Here is a 15,901-nt window from a genome sequence, read left to right as displayed (position 1 = left end):
TTGCAAATAATCCAGAATGACATTTTCACTCTGCAGCGGAGTGTGCGCTGATATGAAACTTCCTGGCAGATTAAAAAAAAGCGCCGGCCGCGGTGGTCTAGCGGTTCTGGCGCTGCAGTCCGGAACCACGGGACTGCTACGGTCGCAGGTTCGAATCCTGCCTCGGGCATGGGTGTGTGTAATGTCCTTAGGTTAGTTAGGTTTAAGTAGTTCTAAGTTCTAGGGGACTTATGACCTAAGATGTTGAGTCCCATAGTGCTCAGAGCCAATTGAACCATTTTTTTGATTAAAAAAATGGTTCAAATGGCTCTGAGCACTATGGGACTTAACATCTATGGTCATCAGTCCCCTAGAACTTAGAACTACTTAAAACTAACTAACCTAAGGACAGCACACAACACACAGCCATCACGAGGCAGAGAAAACTGTGTGCCGGACCGAGACTCGAACTCGGGACCTTTGTCAAGGCTCGAGTCGAGTCTCGGTCCGGCACACAGTTTTAATCTGCCAGGAAGTTTCGAATCAGTGCACACTCCGCTGCAGAGTGAAAATCTCATTCTGGAAACATCCCCCAGGCTGTGGCTAAACCATGTCTCCGCAATATCCTTTCTTTCAGGAGTGCTAGTTCTGCAAGGTTCGCAGTAGAGCTTCTGTAAAGTTTGGAAGGTAGGAGACGAGGTACTGGCACAAGTAAAGCTGTGAGGAGGGGGTGTGAGTTGTGCTTGGGTAGCTCAGTTGGTAGAGCAGTTGCCTGCGAAAGGCAAAGGTCCCGAGTTCGAGTCTCGGTCCGGGACACAGTTCTAATTTGCCAGGAAGTTTCATTGCAAATAATATTTATGTAGACAAAATTTAAAAAGGTTTTAAAATTTAATGCCAACGACCTTGCCAAAGTGGTAACAGCGGTTCCCGTCAGATCACCGAAGTTAAGCGCTGTTGCGCTGGTCTAGCACTTGGGTGGGTGACCATCCGGTCTGCCGAGCGCTGTTGGCAAGCGGGGTGCACTCAGCTCTTGTGAGCCAAACTGAGGAGCTACATGATTGAAAAGTAGCGGCTCCGGTCTCGGAAACTGACATACGGCTGGGAGAGCGGTGTGCTGGCCATATGCCCCTCCGTATCCGCATCCAGCGACGACTATGAGCTGAGGATGACACGGCGACCGGTCAATACCGTTGGGCCTTCATGGCCTGTTGGGAGGAGTTTTTTCTAAGCTTTTTTTTAATTTAATGAAGAGAAGATTAGAATTATACAGTATTATTTTATTCGTTTAAAGTTTAAAAAGGGGTAAGAGGTCTGACAGGTAAATATAAAAAGACAAGAATAGTCGTTTAATAACATTATGTAAGACGGCGACTTCATTAAATGGAAGCCCTGCACGTTCGCTAGAAAAGAAGGACCAACGCAGGTGGAGAAGTTGTAGGGAGATTAAGCGTTGTATGGTTGCGAGCGTAAATTTATAAGCCTTTGGGCGGTAACGATGGAAAGAGCGTAGGCGGTAGGGTGTATATTGGGAAGACGGAAAGGAAGGATGAATTTTGTGTCTGGGCTGGGTCGTATTATCAGGAAAGGAAGGGATGGGATGAACTGGAGAGTGAGGAGAGACACGGGAGCCCTGAGGTGGAGTGGGAATATGCAGGGAAAGCTATAGCTGGTAGAATGGATAAATATCGGACTGGATTTCATTTTCTGGGCGGGGGAGTCGATTAAAGTTGTGTTGGGGCAAGATATGGAATATGTGTAGCTGTAGTGGTGGTGGGATGTCTTTGTGAAGTCACGCCACGATATCATGATTGATGATGAGATGGGAAACAATGGGGCTATTAGAAGAACTTCCATATAATGGTATCCTTAATAAGGCTAGTTATGAAGATGGCGATGACCATCACAACCCGTATATACATCACTAGTTAGCACCATTCACATAAAAAAATAACTTTAAAATATGAATTACAATTGGTAATACCGTCGAACGACGTTACGACTTACTTCCGCAGATGTGAATTCCATATGCAAAATGACAAAGTGAAACCATTATGAGGATCTTTGTCGCCGTGCCAGCGTAAACTACACAAAATCCATTAATTCACATCTACAATAAAACTACATGTATCACGGTCAATGTCTAAAAACCAAACTCTGTACATGTCAGTCAAATTAAACGCGTGATTGTCTGTTCAGACATAAAAAATAGCTTACACAAAATAAATAAGCACTTGGTGAAATACGTTACTACATATGCCTCAAGCAAAACTTATGCAGAACACCTTGTAAGTTAAAAATGCTTGTATCAGAGATACGTGAAATTTCAAAAACTTCGAGGGAAGATGGTGAGTGTACAAACTCTTTGTTACAAGTGTGAAGGACAAATAGTCACCCAAAAACTAACAAAACTTGGCTTGGTCACGAAAATGCTAACATACACATATGGAAAAAAGGACTGTGTCCCCCAAGTCTTCTGTTGGCTTGATGAGCGATTGCGTGCAATCTACCATAGTCAGTGTTATCATTTAATACAGGCAAAATGGGATATCATAAAACAGCAGTACAAATAACAAACAAAATATGAAGCCATGGATACAGATAAGGACACAATACAACAAAGTAAAAATTATCTAAAATATATGGGAATACTACTTGTAGCAGGAAGGTCCATTATAAATGGTAATAATTACATCTTAAGTTCTCTGTGGCAATAAGGTGCATTATAACAATGTTACGTCATATACAGTTTTATAGATAGGAAGGTCAGTTCCATTTTCTTGTTATTATATTCTTGTTCATCAAAGTGACTAATGCATTGTCTCTGTCTGTTTTAAGAGTAATTTCATTATGCAGATTCGGTTTATCATTTAAATCCTGCACTCCTTTTTTTTAAAGTCTCTACTACATTTGGTGTTCCAGCGACATTTTAGCTGCTCTTCAATTCCTTGTAAAGTCGTCTTGTTGGCAAAATTGCAGGCGAGTCATGTCAAGTGCTACTTCTGTGTTATCTATGAAGTTTCTGATAGCTGCCGGCCGGAGTGGCCGAGCGGTTAAAGGCGCTACAGTCTGGAACCGCGCGACCGCTACGGTCGCAGGTTCGAATCCTGCCTCGGGCATGGATGTGTGTGATGTCCTTAGGTTAGTTAGGTTTAAGTAGTTCTAAGTTCTAGGGGACTTATGACCACAGCAGTTGAGTCCCATAGTGCTCAGAGCCATTTGAACCATTTTTTCTGATAGCTCTGTCCTCAAATCGGGGCACAAAACGCTATTTTCAGCGTAATAAAGGAAAATGTTGGACAAAATAATAAAGGCAATTGGAGTACCAAACAGAAAAAATCACAATTACATTATTACTGTGCAATAACAAAGCCTGGGAATAGCACAACTTGCCGAAAAATTTTCTGTCTCATTGCTCTTCCATGTCAATCAATTTTCAGTCTTTGCAGATAGAGCCAATATTATTGACCAAGCAGGCTTTCACAGCGGCAACTGATACTGTTGTCAATTCATGAATCTCATGCAACATACGGAAGATGGCTACAAACGAAAGCAGATCGCATGTTTCATCGAACTCAAAGCAGTCTGCCATACAGTCAGTCATAAGAAACTGAGAACAAAATTATACAATACTATAAAGAATTATAGATTGGCACAACTAATCCACAGCTTATTACAAAACAGATGATTCTTTGTTAAAAGCAAGTAGAGGTCGACGGGGATCTAGAAAAACAGCCTTCGTTAAGGAAGCGTTCTTGCCCCACGACTGTAAAGTATATGTACAAATGAGCAACCAATCATACCAGACACTCATTCTTTTATCTATGCAGATGACACAGGCATCACCGATCAGAAAAAAATCTTTCGTAGGTGTGGAAAAGAAACTAAAGGCAAGCTCGAGAACTTAAATGTTTATTACGTTAATGATTATCAAAACCGTAACCCTCAGCAGCTGCAACTGAAATCAAGAAAAATTCTTTTTACAATCACTCGGAGAAACACATTATCACCTTATAAACGCCGAGTAGAACTGTGGCAGAACATGTCTCCTTCGGGAGCAACCTAAAGAAGAAAACTTCGGCGGTTTTGAGCTTGGGAAGCTGTAAATTGTTATGTTGTAAAAACTGTTACTGGTAAAACCCAAGTTTCCGTCACGGTTAGAGTGGCCTACTGATGCATTTTTTCTGTCCAGAGTCACTTATACTTTGTCATGACAGCTAAACTGAGCGTAACAGTGCCATAGTTTTTAAGAAAAAGTTGACACAAACTGTCCCTCGCGGCAGAAGGATTGGGAAACTTTATTGTAATAGGTTACTGCGGTGGAGGGAGTGGGGATGTGCTGTTATCTATTGATTCTTACAGTGTGTGCCATTACTGGTAGCCGCCGGCGAATGGGGTCTGGAGTCTTCGTAACCTTTTGGGCTCAGGTGGTGCGAACAACGTTGTTGGCCGATGATTACAATCCTAAATCGTTCAACAGACTCATGCCGATGAGTAAAATCACACATGATAGGCAGGTAAACTGCGGCCAGCAGCGCGCTTGCCTTATGTGAAGAGTGTTACTAAAAGAATTGATAAATACCTTCGCCGGGTTGGTGCCCAGCCTGTCTTCTAAACCAGCCGCAAGATCTAGGATGTACAAGGCTCCCCCCACCGACAAGGTACATGCTTTGCGCACTGCAGGCGTGTACAAGGCGGAGAAGCATACATCGGTGAAACCGACCAGAACAAGACGGAACACCTTTGGGACGAGTTAAAAGTTTACTTCATTTCGCACTCCAGCGTCCAAATCACTACCTTCTCTGGTTTCGGCTGTTGAGATATTCAGGCCCTTAGTTGAATGTGTCTTCAACGGAGTTCAAGCCACTACAAAGGCGAAAGGTGGACACACCCCACGTTAATGTCCAATAATAGGTGCCTAGTTACTTTTGATCAGATATTGTATCAGAGAACCTAATCTGTATGCTCGATCCTTCGTGTGGAGTGGCTGTGTGCCACTGATTTGAGCTGTGGGAGCTTTACATCCAGATTTTTCTTTCCGCACGCCAGTGTACAGTGTGCCGGAGGAAACTTCGCGCTAATACTACCGGTTTTCAGTCGCATTCCATTTGTCTTCAGAACTAAAGAAAAATGATTTTGTGCCTCTGTACGCGCCATAATCTCTATTGTTACGACAGCTATGAGAAGATGTACGGTAGCACCACTAACAATGCTGCACACTCTTCCACGAATACGGGTTCTCTAAACTTACCCAACAGGGTTTCGCGAGGACTACGTCGTATTTCTTCAAGATCTCCACTTAAGATTCCTAGGCATCCCGTCTTTTTACGATCTTAGCAGTATCTCTCTAAATTCGTTCAAGGCATCTTGTCTTGGCAAATTGATAACCAGCAATGCTCTAGACATGTGCCCCACATACTAGTGTCTTATACGCAGTTTTCTTTATAGATGTGTTGCATTTTACAGAATCCTCCCATCAAAACTGAGCCTTGCATCCGCCCACTCGATAGAGTACTTATCGCCAACATTACTCTCCTGTATACTGGGTGTCCCATTTATGTTTACCGCCACAAGTAACTTTTTGTCCAGAAGCAAAAGAAAAAATATATCAAACAAATGTTGTTTAAGTACGAAGGGGGAATTAACTAGCATGATTACCTTTCATGTGTCTTTATTCTTTACGAAAGTATGAATAGCAGTAGGTCTTTTTTAAATAGAACTCTCTGTGTTTTATTTGGTAATCCATTTCTTCACCTCTTACCTCTTCGAAAACGTGTCACACTTTTACGTAAACACAACTTTCAGATTATTAAGAAAAACAAACGTAGATCTTTTAGTAATGTAACGCTTTGTGGGCACATTCAAAGCTTCTCAAAGTGATGACCGTGGACAGTGATACAATACTTTTATGAACATGTTTTAATGAGAGGTATTAGATTACCGAATAAAAAATATAATATTCCATTTAAAAAAAAGACGTACTGCTGCTCATATGTTCGTAACGAACGAAGCTACCGGGGAGGCTCTATTTCTGGTTAATGTTCCCTGGTAGCCAAACAACATTTGGTTAATACATTTTTATTTCTTTTTTTATTTTCTTCCGGACAAAGAGTTTCTTGGAGCGGTCTACATAAATGAGACAACCTGTACAGGAATTTGAAGGCTGTTACAGCTATGTTTGCAGCAGTCTGCTAGAGGTCCAAATGTATTCAGAAGCTGTCATTTTCGTTTCTGTGTGAATAGTCTGTGTGTGGCACAAGAGTATGGTTGACTGTAGCCATTGTTGTAGGATGTCCTGCAGACTTTGAATATCCAGAGGCATTTGAGGACAGAACAATTAAAGCATGGAAGACATTTGGGGTGTAAGAGACAGCATAGATGCTGCAGAAGGCAATCCTTCAGTATACAAATATTATACGATGATGCCAATGAACACAGTCCTTGAGATTTTACATTTTTTCCAACAGTATTTAAGAGACATTAGTTTCCTTTATTTCTTTATTTTTCCTCTAAGACTTCCCTCCGCCTTTCGTAATGCTGATTTCATGCGCTCGGCCCATTTCATATTACATCTTACTGGTACAAGAAAATATTTAAATTATGCTACCTGCTGAAGTTGTTCGCCACCTACCTCGTGATCGAATACTCGCCGGTTCTTTCTCTTCTTTGTAGGCGCTATTTTGCATTCATTCACTTTCAAAGAGAGCTGGAACTATAGTTTTGACCCAGTCCCTTTGCACTTCCTGACAATCGTCGAGCCGGCCTCTGTGACCGAGCGGTTCTAGGCGCTTCAGTCTGGAACCGCGCGACCGCTACGGTCGCAGTTTTGAATCCTGCCTCGGGTATGGATGAGTGTGGTGTCCTTAGATTAGTCAGGTTTAAGTAGTTCTAAGTTCTAGGGGACTGATGACCTCAGATGTTAAGTCCCATAGTACCCAGAGCCATTTTGAACAATCGTCGAACGGCGGTACTTCCCGGCAGAAAACACCATCGTCAGTTGAGAATCTCCTTAAACCCTACTGCCATCACTCGGCACTAATCCAAGAAGGAGTTGGTGAGGCTGTGTCCTGCAGTCATACCCCTTCTCCTCAACAACACATCAGAACTGTTCATCTTCATGTATATGCGAGGCGAACCCAGCACTGCTTTGCAATTGCCTATTACGTATGTGAATTATATATACATCCTAATCTCCTCCGCCCCCTCTCACTGCTCTTCACCTCTCCCCACCTCCCGTCTCTCTGCCCACCTCCTCCACCTCCCGCCCCTCCCCGTCTCGCCCCAAGTGCTCCTCGCTCCTCTCCCTGTTCATTACCTTCCTAACTCAGTCGATGTCCACTTCCACCCCGCACGCTCTGTGTCCATCTCCTCTACCCACCTCTCTCCGACGTTGAACCTTGTTTATTGTTATTACTAACGAAATCTTGATTGGGAATTAAAATTGCTTGAAATGAATAGGTGAATCGGTCGGCATCATTGGTACATGGCGTATGAGAAACCTCTTCTGCTGCAGTATCTGTGAAGATAGCACTTTCAGTGACAGTAATTCCCATAATTTTAATCTAAAAACAGGTAGGATTGCAAAAAGTTTCGAACGATTTAGATTCTGTAGTGGTATTCTAACAAGATTGGAAGAACCAAGTGCGCGGATTTAAAAGAGTATAAGACAGGGATTTAGTCTCTCGCACTTACTTTTTGATCTATACATCGAAGAAGCAATGACGGAAATAAAATTAAGGTTCAAGAGTGAGATTAAAATTCAAGGTCAAAGGCTATCGGTAATAAGATTCACTGATGACATTGCTATCCTCAGTGAAAGTGAAAAAGAATTACAGGATTTGTCGAAAGGAATGAGCATTCTAATGAGTACAGAATATGGACCGACAGTAAACCGTAGCAAGACGAAAGTAACGAGAATTATCAGAAGTGAGGCGAGAGACAAACTTAGCATAATGATTGATGATCATAGACCAGATGAAGTTAAGAAATTTTGCTACCTAGGCAACAAAATAACCCATCACGGTCGGAGCAAGGAAGACATAAAAAGCAGACTAGCACTGGCAAAAACGGCATTCCTGGTGTAGAAGAGTCTAGTGGTGTCCAACATAGGCCTCAAATTGAGGAAGACATTTCTGAGAATGTATCTTTGGAGCACATGATTGTATGGTAGTGTAAAATGGACTGTGGGGAAACTGAAACGGAAGAGAAACGAAGCACTTGAGACTTGGTGCTACGAATGTTGAAAATTAGGTGGGCTGACAAGGCAAGAAATGTGGAGGTTCTGCGCAGAACCGGCAAGGAGTGGAATATATGGAAGACACAGACAAGAAGAAGTGACAGGACGATAGTACATCAGCGAATAACCTCTGTGGTACTAGACGGAGATGTAGAGTGTTAAACTGTAGGGGAAGATAAGTTTTGGAATGCATCCAATAAATAATTGAGGACGTTGGTTTCAATAGCTACCCTGAGATGAAAACGTTCGCACAAGAGAGTAGTTTGTGGCCGTCCGGAACAAACCAGTCAAAAGACTAAAGACTCGAAAAGAAAGTCATAAATACAGCTTTCCTTTTTCCTGTTAAATCATCTGGGAGAAAAGAACGAAATGTACGTAGTTGTGTACATTAATTTTTTGTTTAAAATTATCTATAAGGGGAAAGAAGTACATGGGAGAAACTATTTGTCTAATGCTTTAAATTCTCAGCTATCGTAATTGAAACTAGCTACGAAAAAAAGGAAAAAATCATGAAATTCCGTATCGAAAATGGCAAGTAAGTCTAGAACTTACAAGTACATTTAATACAGTATAGGTTTCAGTTACTTGTCCACGTAGATGGACTTGCGATCTGACTGGCTGCAGAAAACATTCCAGGCAGGAAAAGACGCTCACTCGCAGGCTGGTCATACGTGCTGCCAACAAGTAACCAGGCACGGTTTGCGACTCCAAAGGCAGAACACGAACGCAGGCGGAAACGACTGAAGTAAACAGCGTCCCCCTTATTTACACGCTGTTACAGCTGAAACTTCCAGACTACAATTCATAACCGCAGTGCTTGGTGAAATTGATAATTATTGTCGGTATAGACCTCAAGTTTATATCGTGTACGAAAGTTGTGAGAGTTTTCAATATTGTAGTTCCTAAATAAATTGCGAAGACATGTATTTCTGAAGTTTTTGGGCGTTTGCTTTGTAAAGATTTTGCGGCTGGTGCCGGCGGAGGTTCGAGTTCTCACTCGGGCATGGATGTGTGTGTTTGTCCTTAGGACAATTTAGGTTAAGTAGTGTGTAAGCGTAGGGACTGATGACCTTAGCAGTTAAGTCCCATAAGATTTCACACACATTTGAACATTTCTAAAGGTTTTTTTTCTAAACTGTACTGTCTTGATGGTATTCTAAAGTAATGTACTGTTAACTAAATTTAGAAAGATATTAATATTATTGTTATTACATTAAAATATTTTATCCATTTTGTGGTAATTAAATAATTTGTCGTTGTAGAACGGCGTGCTGCAAAGTAACACCTCCGAATGTTGTTACATGTTACATCCTAAAGCTATTTAAATAAAACAAACGGCATTAACTTTCTACATCTCTGTTCTTCATGTCTATGTATTTATTTCTCACCATCGTCTCCTGACGACGAGCAGGTTTGTCCCAAAGAGAGATCAGTTTTGTTGATACTGTCACTGTAGGACGTTTGGCTTCGGTGACGAAGCAATAGCCTCACCTTGCTTACACCCCTTCATTACTTTCAACGTCCTCGAAGATGCTCTTTAAGTTCTGAAAACAGATGAATATCGGATTAGACCAAGTTGTGACTCTATGGAGGATGATCGATGACAGCCGGATTGCTGCCTATGTCGAAGCGGTCACGCGTGCTCTGCCATTGCATGCTGTGCCCCATGTGTGGACGAACTCTTCAAAGTCCAAACTCGACTACAACACGGTGTTTCTCGCGTACCGACATATTCACATCACACACCGTTATGTTAAACGCTACAATTCGGAGCGCTTTAGCAGCAGAGGGATGTAAATACGTAAATATGAAGAATAAAGATGTAGAATGTTAATAACGTTTGTTTCATTAAAAGAAAAACTTTAAAAGCGTTCACCTAAAAAATTCAGAAGCATTACTTTCCAGCACGACCCGTAATATTAAAACAGTTTGTATATTTTATAGCTATTATTATTTAACTAGTACACATCTGCGAGGAGCAAAATTGGCGGTGCCGGCAGGTGTGGCCGAGCGGTTCTAGGTGCTTCAGTCTGGAAGCGCGCAATCGCTACGGTCGCAGGTTCGAATCCTGCCTCGGGCATGGATGTGTCTGATGTCCCTAGGTTAGTTAGGTTTAAGTGGTTCTAAGTTCTAGGAGATTGATGACCTCAGATGTTAAGTCCCATAGTGCTCAGAGCCATTTGAACCAAATCGGTGCTGATGGCAAGTTATGTTTGAAGATGGCAGAGGGACGGTGACCTCTCCCGGACCATGAACTCCGCTCCGACATATACCCATCTTACCAACTCTGAATCCAGCCCATACTGTTCACCCACTCCACCCCCCCCCCTAAGGGCCCCTCCTCAAACGAGATATACATCCCGGTACCAGATACCCCTCTCCCCTTCTCACCTATCTCATCACCACCATTTAGCAGTCCTCATCACCATCACTCTCATATCTCCTTCCATAACCACCTTTCCTAACATCAATAATAGTTCATCACAGGGGAGGTCCTTTACAGTTTTAGTGAAAGCATACAGTGCTCCGTTTTTTAATTATCAGCGTCTCTTCTACCGTGTTGTCCGCAGCTCGTGGTCTCGCGGTCGGATTTGGTTCCCGGCGGGGTCAGGGATTTTTCACCTGCCTCAAGATGACTGGGTGTTTGTGTTGTCCTCATTATTTCATCATCATTCATGAAAGTGGCGAGATTAGACTTAGCTAAGATTGGGAATTTGTAAGGACGCTGATAACCGCACAGTTTGAGCTCCCCACAAACCAATCATCCTCTTCAATGTTATTCAAGCGTTTTTTCCAATTGCTTTTAGTGTTCTTTACGTGTTTTTGAAGTTCTTTTAACTATGCTGTCTGTCCACATTTTTATCACTGTTTTTAAACTATTCATGAAAATAGCATTATTTTTATAGTCTCCCATTAATGTCACCTATTTAAAAAAATTAAATTCAATTTAAATGTGTCTCTTTGTTTTGCGTTGAGTTTCTAAATTAGTGAAAAACATCTACTGGCTGGAGGGCGGGTTGACTGTACCGGGAAAAAATGGTGCGGTGAGGGGGAGACAGTAACAAACTGATTCCAGAACATAGCCCTGGATGCGTGTCTGGCTGCCACGGAGAGGTGTGTGCTAATTAAACCCTAACTGATGGTCGCGAGCGAAGAGGATGTTCCACACTGCAGAACGGCGACTGCCCGTTTCGTAATGGAGAGAGGAGAGCACGAGATCCCGCCAGCCGGAACAGCGTGTCCCAGGAAATCGGACGGAGAGCTATCGTTGCCACAGCGATGTGTCGCGAGCAGAGGTGTCACAGGCAACCCGAATACCGCGACCCGCGACGACGAGTAGCGAGTAGTGAGTAGCGAGTAGCGAGAGGGCGCGCGCTGGGGCGCGGGGCGGCGCTGGCCGAGAAGCGGCAACGCCGGCCGCGGCAGTTATCGAATGACTGTTTACCCGCGACTCAAGTGACAGCCCGGCCCGGCGAGCCCAGCCCAGGCTCCAGCCGGTGGCGACGGCGACGGCGGCGGCGGCGCTCCTGACAGTCGGCTGGTGGTCACCCAGCACCCAGCACGCAGCACCCAGCACTCGTCCCAGCCTACAGCGGACGTCGTCAGCGAGGCAGCTGCGATTGGGAGGACTGCATGACGCTAAATAGGTGCTGCGATATACACTGATGAGTCACAGAAAGTGGTACACCTGCCTAACATCGTGTAGAGCCCACGCAAGCACGCAGAAATGCCGCAACACGACGTGGTTAGGACTCGACTAATATCTGGACGCAATTGACAACATGCAACCTGCAGGGCCGTCCATAAATCCGTAAGACTACGAGGTGGTGGAGATTTCTTCAGAACAGCACTTTCCAAGGCATCCTAGATATGCTCACTAATGTTCATGTCTAGGGAGTTTGAGTGTCAGCGGAACTGTTTAAACTCAGAAGAGTTCCTGGAGCCACTCTGTAGTAATTATGGACGTGCGGGGTGTCGCATTGTCCTGCTGGAATTGCCCAAGTCCGTCGGAATGCACAATGGATATGAATGGTTGCAGGTGATCAGACAAGCTGCTTACGTACGTGTTACCTGTCAGAGACGTACCTAGACGTATCACATATCACGCAAACTGCACACGCCCCACACCATTACAGAGCCTCCACCACCTTGAACAGTCTCCTGCCACATGCATGGGTTCATGAGGTTGTCTTCGTACCCCTAAACGTCCATCCACTCTACACAATTTCAAGCGAGACACGCCGACCTGGCAACATGTTTCCAGGCATCAACAGTCCAATTTCGGTGTTGATGGGCCCAGGCGAGTCGTAAAGCTTCGTCATCAAGGGTAAACGAGGGGGCCTTCGACTTCGAAAGCCCATATCGATGATGTTTCGTTGAATTGTTCGCACTCTGACACTTGTTGATGGTCCAGCATTGAAATCTGCAGCAATTTGGGGAAGGGTTGCGGTTCTGTCACGTTGAACGATTCTGTTCAGTCGTCGTTGGTGCCGTTCTTGCAAGATCTTCTTCCGGCGACAGTGATGTCGGAGATTTGATGTTTTACTGGATTCCTGACATTCACGGTACATTCGTAAAATTATCGTACGGGAAAACCCCTCTTCATTGCTATCTCGGAGATGCTGTGTCCTATCGCTCGTGCGCCAAGTATAACATCAAGTTCAAACTCATTTAAATCTTGATAACCTTCCATTGTAGCAGCAGTAACCGATCTAACAACTGCGCCAGGCACTTAATGTCTTATAAAGGCGTTGACGACCGCAGCGCCTTATTCTGCCTGTTTGCATATTTCTGTATTTAAATAAGGATGCCTGTACCAGTTTCTTTGGCGTTTCAGTGTATATTGGTCATTAAATATCTCTATAAAGCGACGGCATTACCAGCAGTCCTGTACGACTGTATGTCATGGGGTCTCGCCAGTAACAAATTATTGCAATGTATCCAGGTGGTAGAATAAAGGTGTCTCCGGTAGATAATCCACGCTCCAGTGCTCACTAGGAACTTTGGTCTCCAACATCGATTACACGTAGAGAAGCCATAGGATAAAACTAATGAGAATGGAAAACTAAACGGGTGCTGTACAGTATCTGATCTAAAGCGTCTCGACACTCGTATCTGATGCAGTGTTCGTCACTAGACGTCACGAGACTTGAATCGGCCAGCATAAAAGAAGGTGGGGAGGGAGTATTGTGTTGTCAGTAGAGAAGTAGCAGCAGTAGAATGGGTCCATCAGGATATCTGATTCCGATCACGGTCATTGGATGTCATATGAGTAATTTATCCATCAGGGTCCTTTCAACTCTTCTAGCCGCGTGGAGTGGCCGCGCGGTTTGAGGCGCCATGCCACGGACCGCGCGGCCCCTCCCGCCGGAGGTTCGAGTCCTCCCTCGGGAATGGGTGTGTGTGTTTGTCTTAGCTTAAGTTAGTGTAAGTTACTTTAAGTAGTGTGTAAGTATAGGGACCGATGACCTCAGCAGTTTGGTCCCTTAAGAATTCACACACATCTGAACACAACCCTTCTAAAGTTGCCCAGTTCCAATGTTGGTGATGTGACTGTGAAGACGGAACGCTAAGGAACACCTACTCCTAAACCAAGACCAAGGAGACTTCATGCACTGACGGACAGGCACCATCGAACATTGCGGAAGGTGGTAGAAAAAATCGCATGAAATACGCGGAAGCAGTCACTCATGACTTCCAAAACGCTACCAGCAGTCCACCTAGCACAGTGGCTGTGTGTATCGAGTTAAAAGAATTGTTGAGTGGTCCTTACGACCCACAGATTCTGCAAACAGTTCCAAGCGGAGCGTTACGTAATGTAAAGAGCGACACCACTGGACGGTGGATGTTTGGAATTGAGTGTTCTCGGGTGGTGAAATACGCCTTAGCCGATGACTATTTGTATTATCATGACAATGTATCCTGTCATAAAGCAGCTTTTGTGTGGCTGTGGTTTTGCGGAGAATAAATTACTGAAAAGGATTGACCTACCCACCCTTGACATGAACACAATGGGACACCTCTGGAGTGAGCTAGAACGTCTTTTCGCAGCAGACCCCAGCATCCCACATGATTACCTTCTTTTTTTATGTATCTAGAATGAAGCGGCGAGTGAAAATTTGTACAAAGGCCAGGAATCGAACCTACTTACTAGGCAAGTGCGCTAGCCACCAAGCCATCTTCGCACTGCGGTTTGCACAACTGTACGGATTACCCTGCCATGCCTCCCTCCTCAGTCCAAGTTTCCACTGCCGCCTCAGTCTACTTTGAATTCCTTCTTACACACAAACAGAATTGCCAAGGCTCTCCATGTTCTGGAATAGCATCTCAGCATCGAACTTAAACGAGGGATACATCCTGAAACCCAGTTGCAGGTACTTCATCATCATCATCATTTAAGATTGATTATGCCTTTCAGCGTTCAGTCTGGAGCATAGCCCCCCTTATACAGTTCCTCCATGATCCCCTATTCAGTGCTAACATTGGTGCCTCTTCTGATGTTAAACCTATTACTTCAAAATCATTCTTAACCGAATCCAGGTACCTTCTCCTCGGTCTGCCCCGACTCCTCCTACCCTCTAATGCTGAATCCATGAGTCTCTTAGGTAACCTTGCTTCTCCCATGCGTGTAACATGACCCCACCATCTAAGCCTGTTCGCCCTGACTGCTACATCTATAGAGTTCATTCCCAGTTTTTCTTTGATTTCCTCATTGTGGACACCCTCCTGCCATTGTTCCCATCTACTAGTACCTGCAATCATCCTAGCTACTTTCATATCCGTAACCTCAACCTTGTTGATAAGATAACCTGAATCCACCCAGCTTTCGCTCCCATACAACAAAGTTGGTCGAAAGATTGAACGGTGCACAGATAACTTAGTCTTGGTACTGACTTCCTTCTTGCAGAAGAGAGTAGATCGTAGCTGAGCACTCACTGCATTAGCTTTGCTACACCTCGCTTCCAGTTCTTTCACTATGTTGCCATCCTGTGAGAATATGCATCCTAAGTACTTGAAACCGTCCACCTGTTCTAACTTTGTTCCTCCTATTTGGCACTCAATCCGTTGCAGGTACTTATACAAAAGAAATGACACAATTTCAGAGACTTTACCGATCTCATACATACATTATTTTAGGTTTATAGACTGAAGCGGGAGTGGATATTTGTACCAAAGTTGGGAATCGAACTAAAGGACTCCTCGTTACTAGGCAGGTGCCCTAGCTACTAAGCCACCTTGGCATAGCAATTCACACAACTGCATGAATTACCCCAGTGCGCCTCGATCCAAGCAAGAGACTCGGGTTCGATTCCCAGCCTTGTACAAATTTTTACCCGCCACATCAGTCTATATACATAAAATCATACCTGTATGAGCCCAGTAAAGTCTTTGAAATTGCGCCATTTCATCATTACCTCCTCTCGTTGCGCCTCCTGATGAAGAATGGGCTGTCATTCTCTCACCGACATCAAAAGTGGCTCCAGCGCTTGTCAGAGAAGTGAAGAGTGGACACGCACACCTCTCCACTGATAGGTGTCTGGACACTTTGTATCAGAGAGTGAACGCCAGGTTACGAGGGAAGTCCGTTTAGTTGGCACCACACTCCCTCAAGCGTGACAATGTTAAAGGTACTATCAGCAGTAAATGCTTAAAGATCTAGGCAGGTTACAAACAACTTCCAAGCCACAA

At 44.1% G+C, this 15,901-nt stretch overlaps 1 non-coding gene across 1 annotated transcript; it reads left to right on the top strand.

Annotated features, from left to right (window-relative positions):
- Window positions 1-720: 720 nt before the first annotated feature.
- Trnas-cga (transfer RNA serine (anticodon CGA)) lies at window positions 721-795 on the top strand. Its single transcript has one exon. It is a non-coding gene; the product is annotated as a tRNA-Ser (tRNA).
- The last annotated feature ends 15,106 nt before the right edge of the window (window positions 796-15,901 follow it).

The sequence above is a fragment of the Schistocerca cancellata genome, chromosome 3, assembly GCF_023864275.1.
Source record: "Schistocerca cancellata isolate TAMUIC-IGC-003103 chromosome 3, iqSchCanc2.1, whole genome shotgun sequence".
NCBI classification, from domain to species: Eukaryota; Metazoa; Arthropoda; class Insecta; order Orthoptera; family Acrididae; genus Schistocerca; species Schistocerca cancellata.
The sequence above is the reverse complement of the archived record's forward strand: the minus strand, read 5'-3'. Positions and strand labels throughout refer to the sequence as shown.